Source organism: Rhinoderma darwinii, chromosome 2 (genome assembly GCF_050947455.1).
Source record: "Rhinoderma darwinii isolate aRhiDar2 chromosome 2, aRhiDar2.hap1, whole genome shotgun sequence".
In the NCBI taxonomy this organism is placed as follows: domain Eukaryota; kingdom Metazoa; phylum Chordata; class Amphibia; order Anura; family Rhinodermatidae; genus Rhinoderma; species Rhinoderma darwinii.
In genome coordinates this window covers 325,719,799-325,739,000 of record NC_134688.1, presented here as the reverse complement: position 1 = coordinate 325,739,000, position 19,202 = coordinate 325,719,799, and the positions used below count along the sequence as shown (strand labels likewise).

General features: G+C 44.3%; 1 long non-coding RNA gene across 1 annotated transcript in view; it reads right to left on the bottom strand.

The window, feature by feature from the left end:
- The window catches only part of LOC142741255 (uncharacterized), a 28,678-nt gene that overhangs the window by 8,540 nt on the left and 936 nt on the right, over positions 1-19,202 (bottom strand). The window contains exon 2 of the long non-coding RNA XR_012881047.1: positions 12,238-12,270. This is a non-coding gene — a long non-coding RNA (uncharacterized LOC142741255). The remainder of the gene's footprint in view (positions 1-12,237; positions 12,271-19,202) is intronic.

Below are 19,202 nucleotides of genomic sequence, written 5' to 3'. Positions count from 1 at the left end.
GCCTCGTTGTTCCATGACAATTCAGCAACCAGGATATGGAACTGGATGGCAAACTCGCCCACGGAGAGGTCTCCCTGGTGTAGGGTTAGCAGGGATGCAGCAGCCGAAGAAACTCGTCCAGGTTCCTCAAAGATCGAGCGGAAGGTCCGTAAGAAGCACTGCAAGTCCCTGGTCTCTGGTCCCTGACTTTCCCACAGAGGATTGGCCCATGACAGGGCTTTGCCGGTAAGGAGAGAGATGATGAAGGCGATCCTGACGTCATCCGAAGAGAAGGACCTGGCATGTAGTCTGAAATGGATCAGGCACTGATTCAAAAATCCCCTGCAGGACCTCGGATCTCCGTCATAGCGTGGAGGTAGCGGCAAGAAACACAGGGGGTTGGTACCGATACAGACAATGGGTGCGGTGACGACTGTGGTTGGAGCGAGCAACGGATGGGCTATGGCATTCACCGACAGGAGGAGCTGGTCTTGTCGTGACTGGAGATCCTCCATCTCAGCCAGCATGGCTTGTGTCGTCAAAGTCTCAGGTTGGCCAGCGGGGTCCATGGCCTGAGCGTACTGTCACAATGCGGGTTAGTGGACCCACTAGGCCGTAGCGCCGTAGCGGGAAGGAAGCTGGACAAACCGCAGGAAACCCCAGAAATACAATGTCCCGCACAAGGGTACCTGAATAGTCCAGATGGTGATCGCAGCTCTGGCACAGATGAGATGGGTGCAGCGGATGGCGCCAAACGTGGCGGATGACACAGGAGCGGCAAGTTGCGCCAGACGTGGCGGATTCCTCCGGACGTGGCAGATGACACAGGCCGTGGCAGATGACACAGGACGTGGCAGATTCCTCTGGACGTGGCAGATGACACAGGACGTGGCACGACTTGATACTAAGGCAAAGCACGGAAACAGGAACGGGGAACAAGGCACGGGTAACAACAGGAACGGGAAACACTAAGGGACCATTTGCAAGACAGACTGGGAAAACTAACAACGCTCAGGCAAGGATTAGAAGGCCAGGGGCCTTCTTATAGACCAGGAAATCGTGGCAGTTTATGTTGATGCCGATTTCCTTATTGCGCGCACTTGCCCTTTAAGGCCGGGCGCGAGCGTGCGCGCGCACCCTGCGGGACAGAGCCGAACGGAGCGTAAGTGAGCGCTGGTGTCTCCTAGGAGGGAGACGGGGACCAGCGCTCACAGATCCATGGCTGCGGGCGTCGGGAGGTGAGTGAACCCGACGGCCCGCGGCCATGGACGCTACACCAGCATCTTATTGAATCCGGGCTCCACACGGCGGTTACTCTGGATGTTAGCAGGTGGTCATAATAATGTGACTCGACTGCGTGTATATATTGTATGTATATAACTGGCTACATTTAACTGTGGGGTTACTGTTTAATTAAAAAATATTTAATAAAAGATATATTTTAGTATCAACTTTGTTTAGTTAGCCGGAAATTAGGGCTTTATTTGCTTAACTGTAATGCATTATATTTTGTTTAATTCTGATGCCTGAAGGCCACTAGGGACTTTCCCAGGTTCTAGTATATATTGTATGTGGTTCTGATTAAATCTGTAATGTCAAGATAGGGAGACAGACAGGTGAGCCCTAATCTACCCGCCACACAGTCCCTGCCTACTTGCACAGCCCGTCTTAGGCAACGGCGTACAACTGGGCGACGGTCCCTACGCTCAATAAGTGCACGACAGACAAACAAGACAAGGGAACACAAAAGCAAAGGAATGAGGGGCAGTTGCCCACGGCAACACCGTGAGCAACAAAGTAGAGGACGAGCCGAGTCAAACCAGGAGTGTACATGGTAACAAATGCAGAGCAGGAGAATAGTCAGTCAAGCCAGGGTCAATATGAAGCAGAGGTCAATAGTAACAGCAGGAACAGCAGAGCCAGGAAACAGGAGAATCACAGGCAAAGGACAAGCAGCAAATGAAGGTATAAGTGGACCAAGATCAGGAGCTAGAACCGTCTTGGTAGGCTGCGATAGGCTCTCCCACTCCTCAGCCTACCAGCCTGAGTGGTAGCAGATCGAGTCACTCTAGCAGACCTAGGACCAGATGCAGGCTGATTAACCATAGGCGTCGACACAGAAGCTGTGTCAGGCAAATCCTTCACAGTACCCCCCCTTTTATGAGGGGCCACTGGACCCTTCCTAGGTGGACCTGGCTTGTTGGGGAACCGAAGATTGAACTTCCTGAGTAATAACCCGGCGTGAACATCCCAGACGGGTACCCAAGTCCTCTCCTCAAGCCCGTATCCTCTCCAATGGACCAGGTACTGGAGGGAGCCTTGGACCATCCTGCTGTCCACAATCTTGGCTACCTCGAATTCTACCCATACAGGAGTAAGAACAGGGACCCGAGGTTTCCTCGAGGTAGCCAAGGACGGGGAGCAGCGTTTCAGGAGGGAGGTATGGAACACGTTGTGTATTTGAAAAGACGGCGTAACTGCAGCCGGAAGGAGACAGGAATAATGACCTCAATGACCTTGTACGGCCCTATATACCGGGGAGCAAATTTTTGGGACCGAACTTTAAGGCGCAAATTTTTTTAAGACAGCCACACCCGATCCCCGACCACAAACAAGGGGTTAGCAGAACGTCTTCTATCTGCCTGAGTCTTTTATATGCTCTAGGATGCCTCAAGGTTCTTCTGAACCTGGGCCCAGACTGTGCACAGTTCCCGATGAACGACATCTACCTCGGAATTGTTGGAACCACCAGGTGAAATGGAGGAGAATTGTGGATTAAATCCAAAATTACAGAAAAAGGGGGAGACCCCTGACGAGTTACTGACCCGGTTATTGAGGGAAAATTCGGCGAATGGAATGAAGGGGACCCAATCATCTTGGCAGTCAGAGATTAAACACCTTAAATATTGTTCTAGAGACTGATCAGTACTCTCGGTTTGGCCATTAGTTTCAGGATGGAAGGCCGAGGAGAAGAACAGATCAATCTCCAACTTCTTACAGAAAGCCCTCCAAAACAATGAAACAAACTGTACCCCTCTGTCAGAAACAATATTTACAGGAACCCCATGGAGACGCAGGATGTGTTTGACAAACAAGGTAGCTAACGTCTTGGCATTGGGTAGGTTCTTGAGGGGCACAAAGTGGCACATCTTACTAAAGCGGTCTACTACATCCCACACCACCGTCTTGCCTTGGGATGGAGGCAGATCGGTGATAAAAATCCATGGAGATATGGGTCCAAGGTCTCTGGGGAATGGGCAAAGAACATAGTAAGCCCGCTGGTCGGGACCTGGGAGTCTTGGACCTAGCACAAATTTCACAAGCGGCGACGTAGGCCCTAACGTCTTTAATCAACTAAGGCCACCAATAGGTTCTAGAAATTAGGTGCTTGGTACCCAGGATGCCTGGATGGCCAGATAGTGCAGAGTCATGATTCTCCCTGAGTACCTTTAGCCGGAATTGCAGGGGAACAAACCGCTTGTTCTCAGGAAGGTTCTCGGGAGCTGAATCTTGATCAGCCGCAATTTCGAAGACTAAGTCAGAATCAATAGAGGATATGATTATACCTGGGGCAAAACACAAGCAGGATCTTCCTCCAGAGGAGGGGTGGCCATGAAGCTACGCGACAGCGCATCAGCTTTAATATTTTTAGACCCAGCCCTATAGGTGACCACAAAGTTGAATCTAGTAAAAAACAACGCCCATCGAGCTTGTCTCGGGTTTAGCCTCCGGGCAGATTCTAGAAAAAACAGATTCTTGTGGTCGGTAAGGACCGTTACCTGGTGCCTAGCCCCCTCTAAGAAGTGGCGCCACTCTTCAAATGCCCATTTAATGGCTAAGAGTTTGCGGTTGCCAACGTCGTAGTTACTCTCAGTGGGGGAGAACTTCCTGTAGAAGTAGGCACAGGGACGGAGATGGGTGAGAGACCTAGTACCCTGGGACAAGACAGCACCCACTCCCACCTCGGAGACGTCAACCTCCACGATGAATAGCTCCATCTGGTTAGGCTGAATCAGCACTGGGACAGAGATAAAGCACCTCTAAGATCAAACTTAGAGAACCACTGGGCCCCCTGAACCTGATTTAAGAGATCAGGAATCAGAGGAATGGGATATTGGTTCCTTACAGTGACCTTATTCAAGTTTCGGTAATCGATGCACGGCCTAAGACCACCACCCTTCTTCCCTACGAAAAAGAAGCCAGCACCTACCGGAGAAGTAGAGGGACGAATGTAACCCTTGGCCAGGCTTTCCTGGATATATTCTCTCATGGTTTCACGTTCGGGACAAGAGAGATTAAATATTCTACCTTTAGGGAGCTTAGCTCCTGGTACCAAATCGATAGCGCAATCGTACTCTCTATGAGGAGGTAACTCTTCGGAAGCTTTTTTAGAAAAAATATCAGCGAAATCCTGAATAAACTCAGGTAGAGTGTTCACCTCCTCAGCGAGAGAAACCAAATTAATAGAAAAACAGGATGTCATGCATTCATTATCCCATTTAGTAAGATCCCCTGGTATTCCAGTTTAACGTGGGATTATGCATCTGCAACCAAGGAAGGCCTAAAACCAAATCGGATGATAATCCCTGCATCACCAACACCGAACACTACTCCGAATGAATGGAGCCAACAATGAGTTCAAAAACAGGGGTATGCTGCGTAAAAGAACCATTAGCAAGTGGGGTAGAGTCGATACCCACTACCGGGACAGGTTTAGGCAAATCAATCAAAGGCATGACTAGAGACATAGCAAATTCCACAGACATAATATTAGCAGAAGACCCTGAATCCACGAAGGCACTGCCGATGGCAGACCTACCGTAAAAAGAGACCTGAAAGGGAAGCAAGATCTTATTAGGTTTCATGTATATGGGAAATACCTGTGCGCCCAAGCGACCTCCCCGATGGTCACTTAGGCGCGAAAGTTTTCCGGCTGCTTATTCTTACGCCGAGTCCGAGAGCCGAAAAAAGGTCAACAGAAGAGAGTTCAGGGCGGAGCCTGACCGCTGAACGTGATGGAAGCATAAGACTGTGCTCCTCACAAGCCGGCTCAGATCCATAAAGAATAAGAGGCACACTTGAACTAAAAATGGTGAAGACGGGAAAGGACAAACTCAGAGACACATTGAGCACCCCGGGAGCGCAAAAACAGCAAGTTGACCTGGATAAATTCCTGCAGAAACGGGATTTGCAAACGACGGCGGGAAATTCCAAAATGGCGCCGTACCCTGCATCTGAGGACTCAGATGCCGACTGCATGTGTGGAGCTGCTGCAGCGATATCAGACACAGGAGGGATAACAAAATCGTTCCTGAAGAAAACCCTACAACAAGCCATAATGCCGGTTATGAAGGAGATCACGGAATTCAGGTCAGATTTTAAGCGTATGGGGCACAGATTGGAAGTGCTAGAATCGGCTATGTCGGACACAGTTAACCATGCAGACTCAGTGGGGCATAAGCTGCAAGTCCAGGAGTCGCAAATGAACAGGGCACTGACTATGATTGAGGACATGGAGAATAGAAGCCGTAGGAAAAATATCAGGCTAAAAGGCTTGGCTGAATCGTACGCAGCTGAAGCATTACCTGCGATTGCGCGGCAAATATTTGCAGTCTTGCTGGGAGAAGAGAGGGCGGAAAAGGTGGTGATAGAACGGATCCACAGGGCCCTTAGACCTAAGCCTAAGCCGACAGAAACACCACGAGATGTCATTTGTGGTCTGCTAAGTTACGTGGATACGGCAGCTATATTAACGGCTAACAGAGAACAGCAAAGGGTGACATTTGAAGGCTCTACAGTACAGTTATATCAAGATATAGCGGCATCTACACTGGCAAAGAGACGCATCATGAGACCGTTGCTGGCGAAACTCCGGGAAATTAATTTACCTTACACATGGCTTTTTCCCTTCGGGTTGGCTATCATCAAGGAGGGGAAGAGGATCCTGATCCATACCCCGAACGACCTAGAAGAAGCATGGGAAAGATTGGGGATACGCCCGATTCCGATACAGAACTGGTTACGAGCTCAGACCGACATCACGCTACCAGACCTGCCAAAGATGGAACCTTGGTCTGTGTACTCCAAACACAGAACGCCACGTGGAAAGAAGCAAAGGGCAGAAGTCATGGAGGATGATGTACCTTGAACTGTCCGGTCTTGTTCGTGAGCTATGCTGTTTTTTCAATTATTAATGTCCCTAACTGCTACTTTTAAAATTCTACTGTATGGAATGTTTTATATGGCACGTCATTGTGACTAATAGATAATATGACAGTTTGAGGTTTCTAGTTATGTGGATAGGGGCCTACATGTTTTACGATACTGGATGATATAAATCAATTAGGTGACGAGGATATGTAGACCCCCATATATATTATGACAAGGTGCTACCCAGAATAACACCTTGAAGCAGCTAAGCCATCTGATACATATGATATGCAATCCCAGCTAGGGGAATATAGTTGGGTGTGTGGTTTAGTATATATGCTCTGAGATAATACTACTTGGACAAAAGAGCCAAGCATGTTAATGGTTAATATATCATCTCAGAAGTAATGTGGGTAGTGACCGGCAGTTATTCACATAAGACAGACACTCTATGTCTAGTGCCTGCAAGGGAAGGTTTTACCTTCCAATGTTCTTGTTATAGACATTAGGTTTTTTCTTATTGCTTGATTTCTCTTAACTTGAGAATAAACTATGGATCTGGGCCAGGCCTCGGCTCAGGAGTTTTTTTCCTCCCCCTCCCCGTATGCAGCGATGCTATGGTGATAGAAATAGGTGGGTAGTGGGATCTCTACTACACCTATTAGGTTGTGTTTTATATACCATGCGGCCAAGTTGGCCATATATGAACGGAAGTTACATAGTGCCTGGACACTTATTGCTTGTTTGTATGTCTGTTTTGTGGTTTGTCTCCCTCCCCCTCTTTCCTCCTGTCCTGCTCCTACTTTGTCGATTGTTCTTATATACCCAAATATATGCCAAACAATACTTTAGCAAATTGAATAGCTTAATATATACCTTACAAAAATGGCGACAATAAAGCTAGCGACTTATAATACTAATGGGCTAAACTCACCTCAGAAAAGGAACCAGATAATAACGCTGTTAAAAAAGGAACAAGTATCTGTAGCCTTTATACAGGAAACACATTTTAAGGCTGAAAAAATACCTAAATTGCCTACTAACTATTTTTCTTCGTGGCTCCATAGCTGCAGTTCGGGCTCTGCAGTACGAGGAGTCTCTATAGCACTACATAGGGATCTACCGTTTGTATTCTTGGCTAGGCATGATGCGAAGGATGGCAGAGCTTTATTTATCAAAGGTAAATTGGGGGCACTCACATGCACCTTAGCGAATTTGTATGTGCCCAACAAATCTCAGGTTCCATGGTTACTTAACACTTTGGAAGAGCTGAGAGCTTTTGCAGAAGGTCCTATTATTATAGGAGGAGATCTAAATTTAACTATCAATCCAGAGCTAGATTCTTCAACACAAAAATCAACCATCCCACAGATTGGTAGACGGAAACTCTTAAATAAGTTCCAAGAACTCAATTTACATGACTCATGGAGAATGTTGCATACTACACAAAAAGATTCTAAATTTTTCTCTCATCCTCATCATTCCCATCAGAGACTGGATTACCTGCTTATACATGCACATTTTATACCATCACTGCAGTCGGCCGGTATTGGACAGATTACGGTCTCAGATCATGCACCAACGTTTATTACGCTGAAAGTTGCAGAGCTATCTCCTAGAGAGTGGACATGGAGACTAAACGAAGCCCTATTAGATTTACCGGATCTGTCCAAGACATTGACCGAGTCATTACAGACCTACTTTGAAATTAATGCCACTGACGATGTGTCGGGGACTATAGTATGGGAAGCGCATAAGACATACATCAGGGGCATATTAATATCACTAGGAACTAAGGTAAAGAGAGATAGGGAGAAAGGAATATTAGCGATGTTATCGCAAATCGCAGAGACTGAAAAGATACATAAAAATACCCCAACCAAAAAGTTACAATCGGAATTGCAGATTCCTCGGAATAATTTAAAAGACTCCCTGAACAAAAAACTGGCAGCTAATATGGTGCATTATCACCAGAAGTTATACGCGCATGGAGATAAGGGGGGAAAGTTAATGACGGCACTGATCAAAAAGAAAAAAGAGAAGGCCTTTATTCATAGGATTAAAACAGCAGCAGGTAATACATATACGAATACTGAGGATATTGCAGGAGCTTTTAGCGAATATTACTCGAGTTTATACAATATTCCTACCCCATCCTTGAACTCAGATATCTCCAGATCTACACAGATTGAAGATTTTTTGAGTCCATTAACACTACCTACACTATCAGATGCGGATGCGGAGGAACTTCTGACTCCGGTGACGCTGGCTGAGGTGTCAAAGGTGTTACATTCATTTCCCTCAGGGAAGAGCCCAGGGCCAGACGGACTAACTATCAAATACTTTAAAAAATTTAAAGACATATTATTACCTCCATTGGTTAAAGCCTATAATGAGCTGCTAAAAGGAAATAAATTAACGGCGCAGTCACTAGAAGCGTATATCACGATTCTGCCTAAGGAAGGAAAAGACCCCCTCTTATGTTCTAGTTACAGGCCTATATCTCTCTTAAATCTGGACCTCAAAATATGGGCTAAATTACTTTCCATGCGAGTACGAAAGTTCCTAAATACTTTAGTGCATTTGGATCAGAAAGGTTTTGTGCCGGGTAGGGAGGGTAGACATAACTCTATTTGCCTGATGAATTGCATACAGAAAGCACACGATTCAAAAACACCCCTGGTGCTCATAGGTACAGATGCGGAGAAAGCATTTGATAGAGTGGCATGGGACTTTATGACAGCTACACTAGCTAAATTTAGATTTCCAGAACCGTTTATCAAAGCGATATTTACACTATATAGCAAACCATCGGCTAAGATACGGGTGAATGGGGTTTTGTCTCCCTCCTTCTCAATTGGAAATGGTACAAGACAGGGATGCCCCCTCTCACCCTCTTTATTCATCTTGACTCTAGAGACTCTGTTGCAGGCCTTGAGACAGGATACACGTATTGAGGGCTTAAATATAAACTCAAAAAAGCACTTGGTTCGCGCATTTGCTGATGATATGCTACTTACTATCACAAATCCAGTGAGCGCTATCCCATGTATTTTAGAAGTTTTTCACAGATATGGACTGGTGTCTAATTTCAAGGTAAACTATACTAAGTCGGAAATTCTTAATGTAACACTACCACAGAGACAGGTGAGGGGACTGGCATCAGCTTCTGAATTCCAATGGCCTTCGGAACCGGTGAAATACTTGGGAATTCAATTACCCGCAGATCTTAATGCATTATACAAATTAAATTACCAACCACTTCTGGGGAAGATAAAAGAACTTCTTTCTTCCTATAATATCCCATACATATCGTGGATGGGCAGAAGAAATCTACTCCAGACCTATATCCTACCTGTGGTGCTTTACATTATGAATATGGTTCCAATTCTCTTACCAAGAACTTTCTTTAGGACAGTACAACAAATGTTTTCAAAATATTTGTGGAAACAAAGAAGACCGCGGATATCATACCGCAATCTCACTAGGAGCAAACGTCAAGGAGGAATGGGACTTCCAGATGTAGAGGGTTACTACAAAGCTATACATCTACAGAGATGGTTAGATATGGCAGCAGAGTCGGAGGAGCAGGAAGGGCTATCTAGGGACTCAGTAGGCGGAGTAGACAATCCTCTAGAGGTTCTCTGGGCGCCGAGCCAACAGGACATAGGATCAATGAAGAATCCTTTGATGAAAGGAACTTTAGCGGTTTGGACTAAGGTGGGCTTGACAGAGAAGGTGCTGCCTCAACCGTCACCAATGCTACCAGTAGAGGCATTACCTAAATTTCTTAAATTGGGGAACGGATATAGCTCAGGCCTATGGAAATGTTTTGCTGGAATACAGATTAGAGACTTTATGTTAGACAATAGAGTACCTACAGCAGAGGAGATCCAGTCTATGATGCAGGGTGAGGCTATGAAGCTTAACTTTCTTCAGATCCATCATATACAAATGGCATGTACCAAATTTTTAAAAGATCACAAGATAACTAGAGAGCTCACATGGTTTGAGAAGCTTCTAGCTACTCATAAAGGGAGTAAACATAAAATGTCTAAGATCTATTACCAACTGTTAGCAATGGAGGGGAAAGATTTGCCGTCCTTCATAGCATCGTGGGAAACGGAGCTCGGACTGCGGCTGTCGGATCAGGAGAGAAATGTGGTAATGTGCAATTCACATGGATTCTCCAGGTGTGTAAAACTACAGGAGAATCATTATAAATTGCTCACCAGATGGTACAAAACTCCGCAAAATCTTTATCGTATGGGGTTTGCCACAAATGCTCTATGTTGGAGATGTAAGTCACATGAGGGATCTCTGTCACATATCTGGTGGACTTGCACTCAGATTCGGGCCTTTTGGTCACAGATAGAGAGATACATTAACTTGATATGTAATACAGACGTGGTTCTGTCGTTAGCGAACATAGCGCTAGGGCTCCCTTCAAATTCTATGACTATGTCCAAAAAGTACTTACATACGCATTTGTTAGCGGCAGCAAAAATGTTAATACCTTTGAACTGGCTGCAACCTACTGCTCCTTCAGTAAGTCAATGGGTAGACAAAGTTAACCAAATCTGTTGTATGGAAGAACTTTCTAACAGTGTGGAGGACACTTACGAGAAGTTTGTGAAAGTGTGGTCTCCCTGGCTGCAAAATAGAGATGATTTAATTAGAACAAGTTTCTAATTCTTGGAATCTGTTATTGTAGGGTATTACTGTAATCCTATCCCCAACCTCATCCCTAACCTCCCCTTGTACTACCCTCCCCTACCTTTCCATTTTATCTTTCCTCATGTTACACAAAAACTATATGTTATGTTGTCTTAACCAAAAATATTGTAGTAGCTTGGATCTATCACTAAAGACAGGTGAAATGTGTTATTAAAATGAGCAGATTGAAACACATAGACGAGGTTTTAGAAATTCATGTTAGCTATGTGTCGGATTCACGTAATCACCAATGTATATACCAACAGTGTACTTTTTTGGCACATGTTTAATAATTCCAATTGAAAGACAAAGGTTAAATGTTTGTGTATTACTCAGGTAATTGATTTGTCAGTTTGTATTGTAATTTGTACTTTAATACTAATAAAAACAGATTTGATAAAAAAAAACAGAAGAGAGTTCAGGGGCGTCAGGGGCTAAGGAGAAGGCCCATTCCTGGGGGCCGTCCTGGAGCCGGGACATAATTATACCCACTCGCTGGCTCTCAGAACCTGAAGAGTGGGGCCTTAAACGGAAATAGAGCCTACAACTTTCCCGAAAGGAGAAAAAAGTCTTCCGGGCCCCTGAGCACCGGTCAGGCAACTTGAGGTGGGGTTCAAGAGGTGGGGTGGAGGGCACTACCTGGGTAGCATCACGCAGTTTGCACCTCTGAGCCAAGTCTTGGGCCTGTAGGGAGAGACCCTGCATTTGCTGAGCCAGGGCCTCAAGGGGGTCCATAGTGTGTCAGGGACCGGGGTAGAAAAGATATATAGGCCTGTGATTATGTAATGTCAGGATAGGAAGACAGACAGGTGAGCCCTAATCCACTCGCCACTCAGTCCCTGCCTACTTGCACAGCCCGTCCTAGGCGACGGCGTACAACTGGGCGACGGTCCCTACGCTCAATAAGTGCACGACAGACAAACAAGACAAGGGAATAAAAAAGCAAAGGAATGAGGGGCAGTTGCCCACGGCAACACCGTGAGCAACAGAGTAGTGGACGAGCCGAGTCAAACCAGGAGTGTACGTGGTAACAAATGCAGAGCAGGAGAATAGTCAGTCAAGCCAGGGTCAATATGAAGCAGAGGTCAATAGTAACAGCAGAGCCAGGAAACAGGAGAATCACAGGCAAAGGACAAGCAGCAAATGAAGGTATAAGTGGACCAAGGGCGGGAGCTAGAACCGTCTGGCCAGGCTGCGATAGGCTCTCCCACTCCTCAGCCTACCAGCCTGAGTGGTAGCAGATCGAGTCACTCTAGCAGACCTAGGAACAGATGCAGGCTGATTAACCACGGGCTTCGACACAGAAGCTGTGTCAGGCAAATCCTTCACAAAATCTCAGTGTTTTGGTTTTCATGGAATTTTAGGACACAGTGTTGCATCTGAAGTGCTTACCTATTAACTTGTTTGTCTCCTCAAAAGTAGAAACTGTAAAAAAAAGTAAATCAGAAAGTAATCAATAAAAAAACAAAAGACTACTGGCATTACATCCTCAAACAATTCATCCACATAGTATCCAAATAATGCCATAATAATAGTGCCCAAATAATACCACCATACAGTGCAATAATAATACCATAGTACCGTATAACAGTGCATACATCAATGCACCATATAGTGCTCAAATAATAACATCTTACAAGCTCAAATAATACAACATAAAATAGCACCACTATACAGTGCCTAAATTTTAATGCCATTTGTAATTCAAACTTGAGAAAGAGAGAGAGCGAGAGATAGAGAGAAAGAGACAGAGAAGGGGGAGTGTGTCACAAGAGCAGTCATTTTTATTTTCACAGCTGTTGAAAAGATTTAAGCAATTCCTATATTTATTAAGGAATAGTAATACTTTTGCAGATATTACACAAATAATTAAAATTAGTTCTCTCATGATTACATCAATCATGGAAAGAATGCACGGACCATTCTGATAGCTTTTAATACATGTTATGTAACAATTAAATGGGCAAATTATAGCATTTGAAAACTCTCCCATGCTGTGGATTGTTTCTTCAAACTTCTCAATTTCCCTGGTAAAATGGTGAAATTTTAACAGCTTAGGATCGGTTTACAGACATAAAATGTGCTTTTTTTTTTTCAGGCCAATATCAATAATGGAATGTCAGTTTGAACTGACTATCTACACAGAGAAATGTTTTGCTAGGATGGGAGATTTTTAACATGGGATTGTTCTCATCTTAGCAAAATAAATTTTGCTATTCCCTATAGCGAGGTATTTTCTGAGATCACTCTTTACTGCTTATAATCATAGTGATAATGACTGTCATATTTATTTTTTAAACAGGTGAAATAAGTTTTCTTGCAGCTGTAACAGAACATCTAACCACAAAACTTCCAAAATTAAATCTTAATAAAAAAATGTGAAAATATTTTTTAACGCCTTAATACCGCATGTGTTTTGGACCTCAACCCCTTTGAGGACCTGAACAATTTTTTGATTTTTCCTCTCTGCATCCCGGCGCTCATAACTTTTGATGTAGCGATATGAGAGTTTTTTGTGGGACGATTTATGTATGTGCTATTTTTTGGTACATTTACATTATCGTTTATTTTATATAACTTTTTATTTTGGCCCAAATGCCATTATTATTAATTTTTTTTGAACAGCATACACTTAACATCATAAATGATGCTATAAAATTGTTGTGAAGATTGTTGCGGTCTTGTTGATACCAAATATCTACATACTATTTTATGTTTTGGGACTTATATTTAGTAAAGTTTATTTATTTAAAAAAATTAATTATTAATTTAACTTTTTGTTTTAATCCCATAGGACGATTTTTTTTTTTTTTTTTTGCTTTTTAACTTTAACCGGTTAAGGACTAGGCTGTTTTACAGCTAAATGACCAGAGCAAATTTCACAATTTTGCTACGCGCTTCTTTAGATGACTATAACTCTGCAGGTGAATAAAGTTCATCTTTGAATTTTACACTCTTTTTAAAGGACAGATAGGGCTTTGTTTTAGTGGCATTTGTCAGTATATATCATTTTTTTTTTTCTAAAGTGGGCAAAATTGGAAAAAAATTCAAGAATTTAGCAATTGCGTCAGTTTATGCCAGCATTTTTCACACACAGTATGGACCACGGACAAAATTAATCTCCTTTCACATTCTTCCACTTCTCCCGTGCATGGGGATACCAAATATGTGTGCCTTATTCACTGTGCGGGCATGTGCCAGGGCTTGGCATAAAAGGAGGCTTTTTGGCCTTTTCGGTCCAGCAATTTTGCATTTGATTTTATAGCCGCATACTGTTTTCTGGGGGGCGTAATGCTGCTGAAAGATTAGAATCACCCCATGAATGACTTCATTCACACAAGTAGACCCCACAAGGTTTCCTTCAAGGGGTTTATCATATTTTTAGCAAGTCCAGTTTTCTTCTGAAAGTTTCTTGAATAAGATGGAACAAAATAAAATTAGCTTTTTTTTAGCAAATGCGTCAGTTTATGCTAGCATTTTTGACACATAGAATGGACCACGGACAAAATTCATCCCATTTCACATTCTTCCACTTCTCCCATTCATGGGGATACCAAATATGTGTGCTTTATTCACGGGCATGTGCCAGGGCTTGGCATAAAAGGAGGCTTTTCAGCCTTTTCGGTCCGGGAATTCTGCACTTGATTTTATAGCAGCATACTGTTTTCTGGGGGGCGTAATGCTGCTGAAAGATTAGAATCACCCCATAAATGACTTCATTCACACAAGTAGACCCCACAAGGTTTCCTTCAAGGGGTTTATCATATTTTTAGACAGTCCAGTTTTCTTCTGAAAGTTTCTTGAATAAGATGGAACAAAATAAAATTAGCTTTTTTTTAGCAAATGCGTCAGTTTATACCAGCATTTTTCACACACAGAATGGACCACGGACAAAATTCATCCCATTTCACATTCTGTCACTTCTCCTGTGCATGGGGATACCAAATATGTGGACCTTATTATCACATAGAGATGTAGGAGGGCGGACGATAGAAGAAGCTTATTTCACAAATCGCCTTTTTTCAAAGCTGGTTTTACAAAACTCAAAAGAGTTTCTATAACACTTCCAAAATATCTGCTCTTGAAGCAGAAATCCCAAAATATTCATCTAGGGGTATAATGGGAATTTATTTTTTTGGGTTTTCTAAAATAAGAAATTGCAGGTTTATGCAAATGGAGCTCTCCAGCAGATGAACTTTAGAAAACATGCAAACATGACATCCACCCCCCACCCCACCCATTCCCTCCCTCACCCTTGGAGTAAAATCAGGGGAAAAATAAAAATGTAATGTAGGGCAAATATATTTTCAACTAATTAACTAAAATCTAATAATGCAAAACAGTGTGGTATTTTTTTAAAACATGGCTCAATGCACAGGCCTGGTTGTGAGGGACATGATGGACAGAAATACTGGGATTCTTTGCGGTGCCCGTCTTTTCTGCAGACGCGGCACCTTTCTAGTTGGTGTTGGGGGAATCCGACTGATGAAGTGTCTTTTAGTCAGTCGCGTGACATCCTCAGACTGGGGGCATTCTCTGGTGTCCTGAACATCAAAAATGAGGCCTTCAATAATTTTCTCCTGGAAATCCAGGTATGTGTCTCTGCATCTGTTTTTTTTTTGTAGAGCACAAATGAATTGTGGATTGCCACCAGTAACAAATAAATGGCCACTTTTTTGTACCAAGTTTTTGTTTTTCGTTTCACTAAATAGGGCTGTAAAACCTGGTCGCTTAAATCCACTCCCCCATGTACTTGTTATATTCGGACACGCTCACTGGTTTGTGCTTGTCCGATGTTGCCCCCCTTTCCCTCACTGCCACTGTTCCTGCGGTATGTATTGTGCTTAGTAGATACACGTCTTTGCGATCCCTGTATTTGACCGCCAGCAATTCCTCAGATGCATAAGCACAGGTGTCTCCCTTTACCATGCGCTTCCCCACTAATTGCTGCGGAAAACCAATTCGGTTTTTGCGCATTGTACCACATGCCCCAGTCCTTGCAGCATGCAAATGCCTAAACAGGGGCACACTGGAATAAAAATTATCACAGTACAGGTGGTACCCCTTGTGAAGCAGAGGCTGCATTATCTCCCACACGATCTTACTGCTGGTGGAAAGTTCAGGGGGGCATCCAGGAACATTTATTGAGCGGTCCCGCCCTTCATAAATTCTGAAGGTGGTAGTATATCCTGACCCGCTTTCGCACAGTTTATAAAGCTTAACGCCATATCTTGCCCTTTTGGAAGGTAGATATTGGCGAAAGGAGGGATTGAGGAGGGATTCGTCCACGCTTACATTCTGCTCAGGGGTGTAGAGTTGCAGGAATAAATTATTGAGGGAATTTATCAGTGGTCTTATTTTGAACAACCGATCCCGGTTTGCATCGGTACTTGGGGGGCCCTGTGCGTTGTCGTTGAAGTGGAGGAACCTCATTATTGTCTCATAAGGAGACCTGGGCATTACTGCAGAATACACTGGGGTGGCTTGGGCGGGTCTTGTTGACCAGTAAGACCTAATGGAGGGCTTTTTGACAATACCCATATTTAGGGTGAGCCCCAAATTTTTTTTTAATTCCTGCAAATTGGTGGGCGTCCAATCTCTGGCATGGGTGGATGAAGGTTTCTGCCTTATATATTGAGCGGCATATAAATTAGTTTTCGTATATTTAGGATGTTGTCAGTTATAAATAAATGGAAGTGATCCATTTGGACAAAATTTGTATTGTCCACGGTAATGCCAGGAGTGGCAGTAAATCCGTGGATTCTAGGCCCAAAAGATGGGGCAGGTGCCCATACAAGAGCCTGAACTGGAGGGACCAGGCTGTCCCGTGCTACAGCGCTACTTGGCCCTGCGCTTTCATGTTCTGCAGTTTCAACTGCATCAGGGACAACGTGCCCTGAAGATGAACACGCTATCATCATCACCGCCCAAAACAGGTTCCATCTCTGACGCCATCTCTGATGCGGTCTCCGACTCAGACTACAGCATGGCGTATGCCTCCTCGGCGCTAAACAACTTCCTTGCCATAATGTCATTAACACTAACTAAACAAACTTTTTTTTATTTTTATAAATAACAAAAACTAACTGGTATATATATCTACACTACCGCTAACAAAAAAATAAACCGCTATTGCTATATATATGTGGATGTATATATAATTATATACTCCCTACCTGCCTATTCTAATAGAATAAAAGAAAGAAAGGTAGATAGAAAAAAAAGATAGATGGATAGATTGTATAGATAGATAGAAATCTATCTACACAGAGAATGTTTTATAGAGTGTAACTGTATTTTTTTTGTAAATGTAACTGTATTCTTCTGGCAGCAATTCTCTCGAGTCTCTTCTTCTCCTCACACTGAAACAATGTTTGAGGAGAAGAAAAGAGGCAGGAGATTTGCTGCCAGAAAAGTCAAAATAAAACAAATGTGGTCGCTTTGATAGGTTTTCACAGCGACCACATGTTCCGGGACCATCAGATTGGTCCCTGATACTCTGCCCAGTGCCCAGAGCTGTTGGTAACAGCGTGGGCACAGGGCTGTGTGCACGCGATCGCGCGCCCGCTGTATTATACGTACAAATGCATGTGATCGCTGTGATTGGTTGTCACAGCGATCACATGTTCAGGGGCCAAAAGATTGGCCCCTGACATTCTGCCCAGTGCTCATGGCTGTTAGCAACAGCCAGGGCACAAAGCTGTGTGCACGGGATCGTGCGTGCACAGTCTCTGAAGTGCCACCGTAATTAGTCTATACGGCGGACTTCAGAGACCCTGACCGCTGGCCGTAAAAATACAGCCAACGGTCAGGAACCTGTTAATGTACTGGCATATATCTATATGCCATTATATTAGCTTATTGCCTAAGTATGCCCTAACAACAGGAAATCTAGTCAGACAGCCCTGGGGTCCTTCAATGGACCCTGGGCTGTCTGCACATAGAAGGTATGTTCCTCGATCGCAACACAGGTATTCCATGTGACGTAATCAAAGGGGGCCCCTCCTCACTCTTTCCCTTTGAATGCCACGATCAGCTTTGACAGTGGCACTCAAGGGGTGACGACGGAGATCGGAGCTTTCTCTAATCTCCGCTGTTAGAGCGGGACTGTAGCTATGTATTACAGCTGCTCATAGTTAAGTTAACGTTATTCTATAAGTCGTTACAATTGCAGCCATGCCAAATATGTATTTTTTTATGGTGAGCTATTCAAGTAAATGAAATAATGAAAAAAAATTGGGGGATTTATTTATTTTAGAAGGGCACAGGCTTTTTTATTTAGGACACTTTATTAAACTTAATTGCATTTTTTTTAATAGGCAGATGCTTATAGCAGACCTTGGGGCCTTTGTTAGGCCCCCAGCTGACATAGTAAAGCATCGGACCCCCGTGATAGCATAGCCGGCACCAATGGGCTGACAGAAGGAGCCCCCTCTATCAAACACCTTAGATTCCGCGGCTGTTATTAATTTCGGTATCTTAAGGGTTAAACTATCAGAAACTTTATTGGAGTCCAATCAGTGCCCTGTGCCCAAGGCTGCTAGCAACAGCCTGGGTGTAACGCCCACAGCTGCGGACCGTCGTTCTAACTTACCCCCGACGGCTGCGGCCATGGACGAGTGAGTGCTGGGTGGCATCTCCCTCCTGAGAGATGCCGGCACTCACTTCCGCATCACTGTACTGGCTCCTGTAGGGTGCGCAAGCACGCTCACGCCCAGCCTTAAAGGGCCAGTACACGTACATGTCAGAAATCTGTAATTAACCCATAATTCCACTGGACTATAAAAAGGGCTCTGCCCTTTCAATCATTGCCTGAGCATTGTTATGTTTACCCGTGTTAGTCTTGTAAATGGTCCCTTAGTGTTTTCCTGTTCCCAGTGCCCAGCTACCTGTATCCTGTATCCCGTGCTATACCTGGTTTCATGTCCTTGAAGAGTTGTAGTCATGTGCTGCTTGCGTCCATGCCTACTGTGTTACACCGCGCCTGGTGTCTGCTGCCAAGACCCCTTATGAGCCTAGCCGTTACTACTGGCTGACCTACCCCAGGTAACCTTGTACTTGGACTATAGACTTTGTTGTGGCACCTTGTTTGGCCAGCTGCTATGCCGCTACGGCGGTACGGCCCAGTGGGTCCACAAACCCACAGATCGTGACAGTTATAGACTTTGTCGTGGTCCCCTGTTTGGCCAGCTGCTATCCCACTACGGCGGTACGGCCCAGTGGGTCCGCAAACCCACAGATCATGACACTGGGAACCGGGATTGTACAGCACATATTGCTGCATCCTTCTTCTGAAGTGCTGCTGTGAAATGGCGGCGCATCAGAAAAAGTAGCCGAAACGCCGCAGTAAAAACACT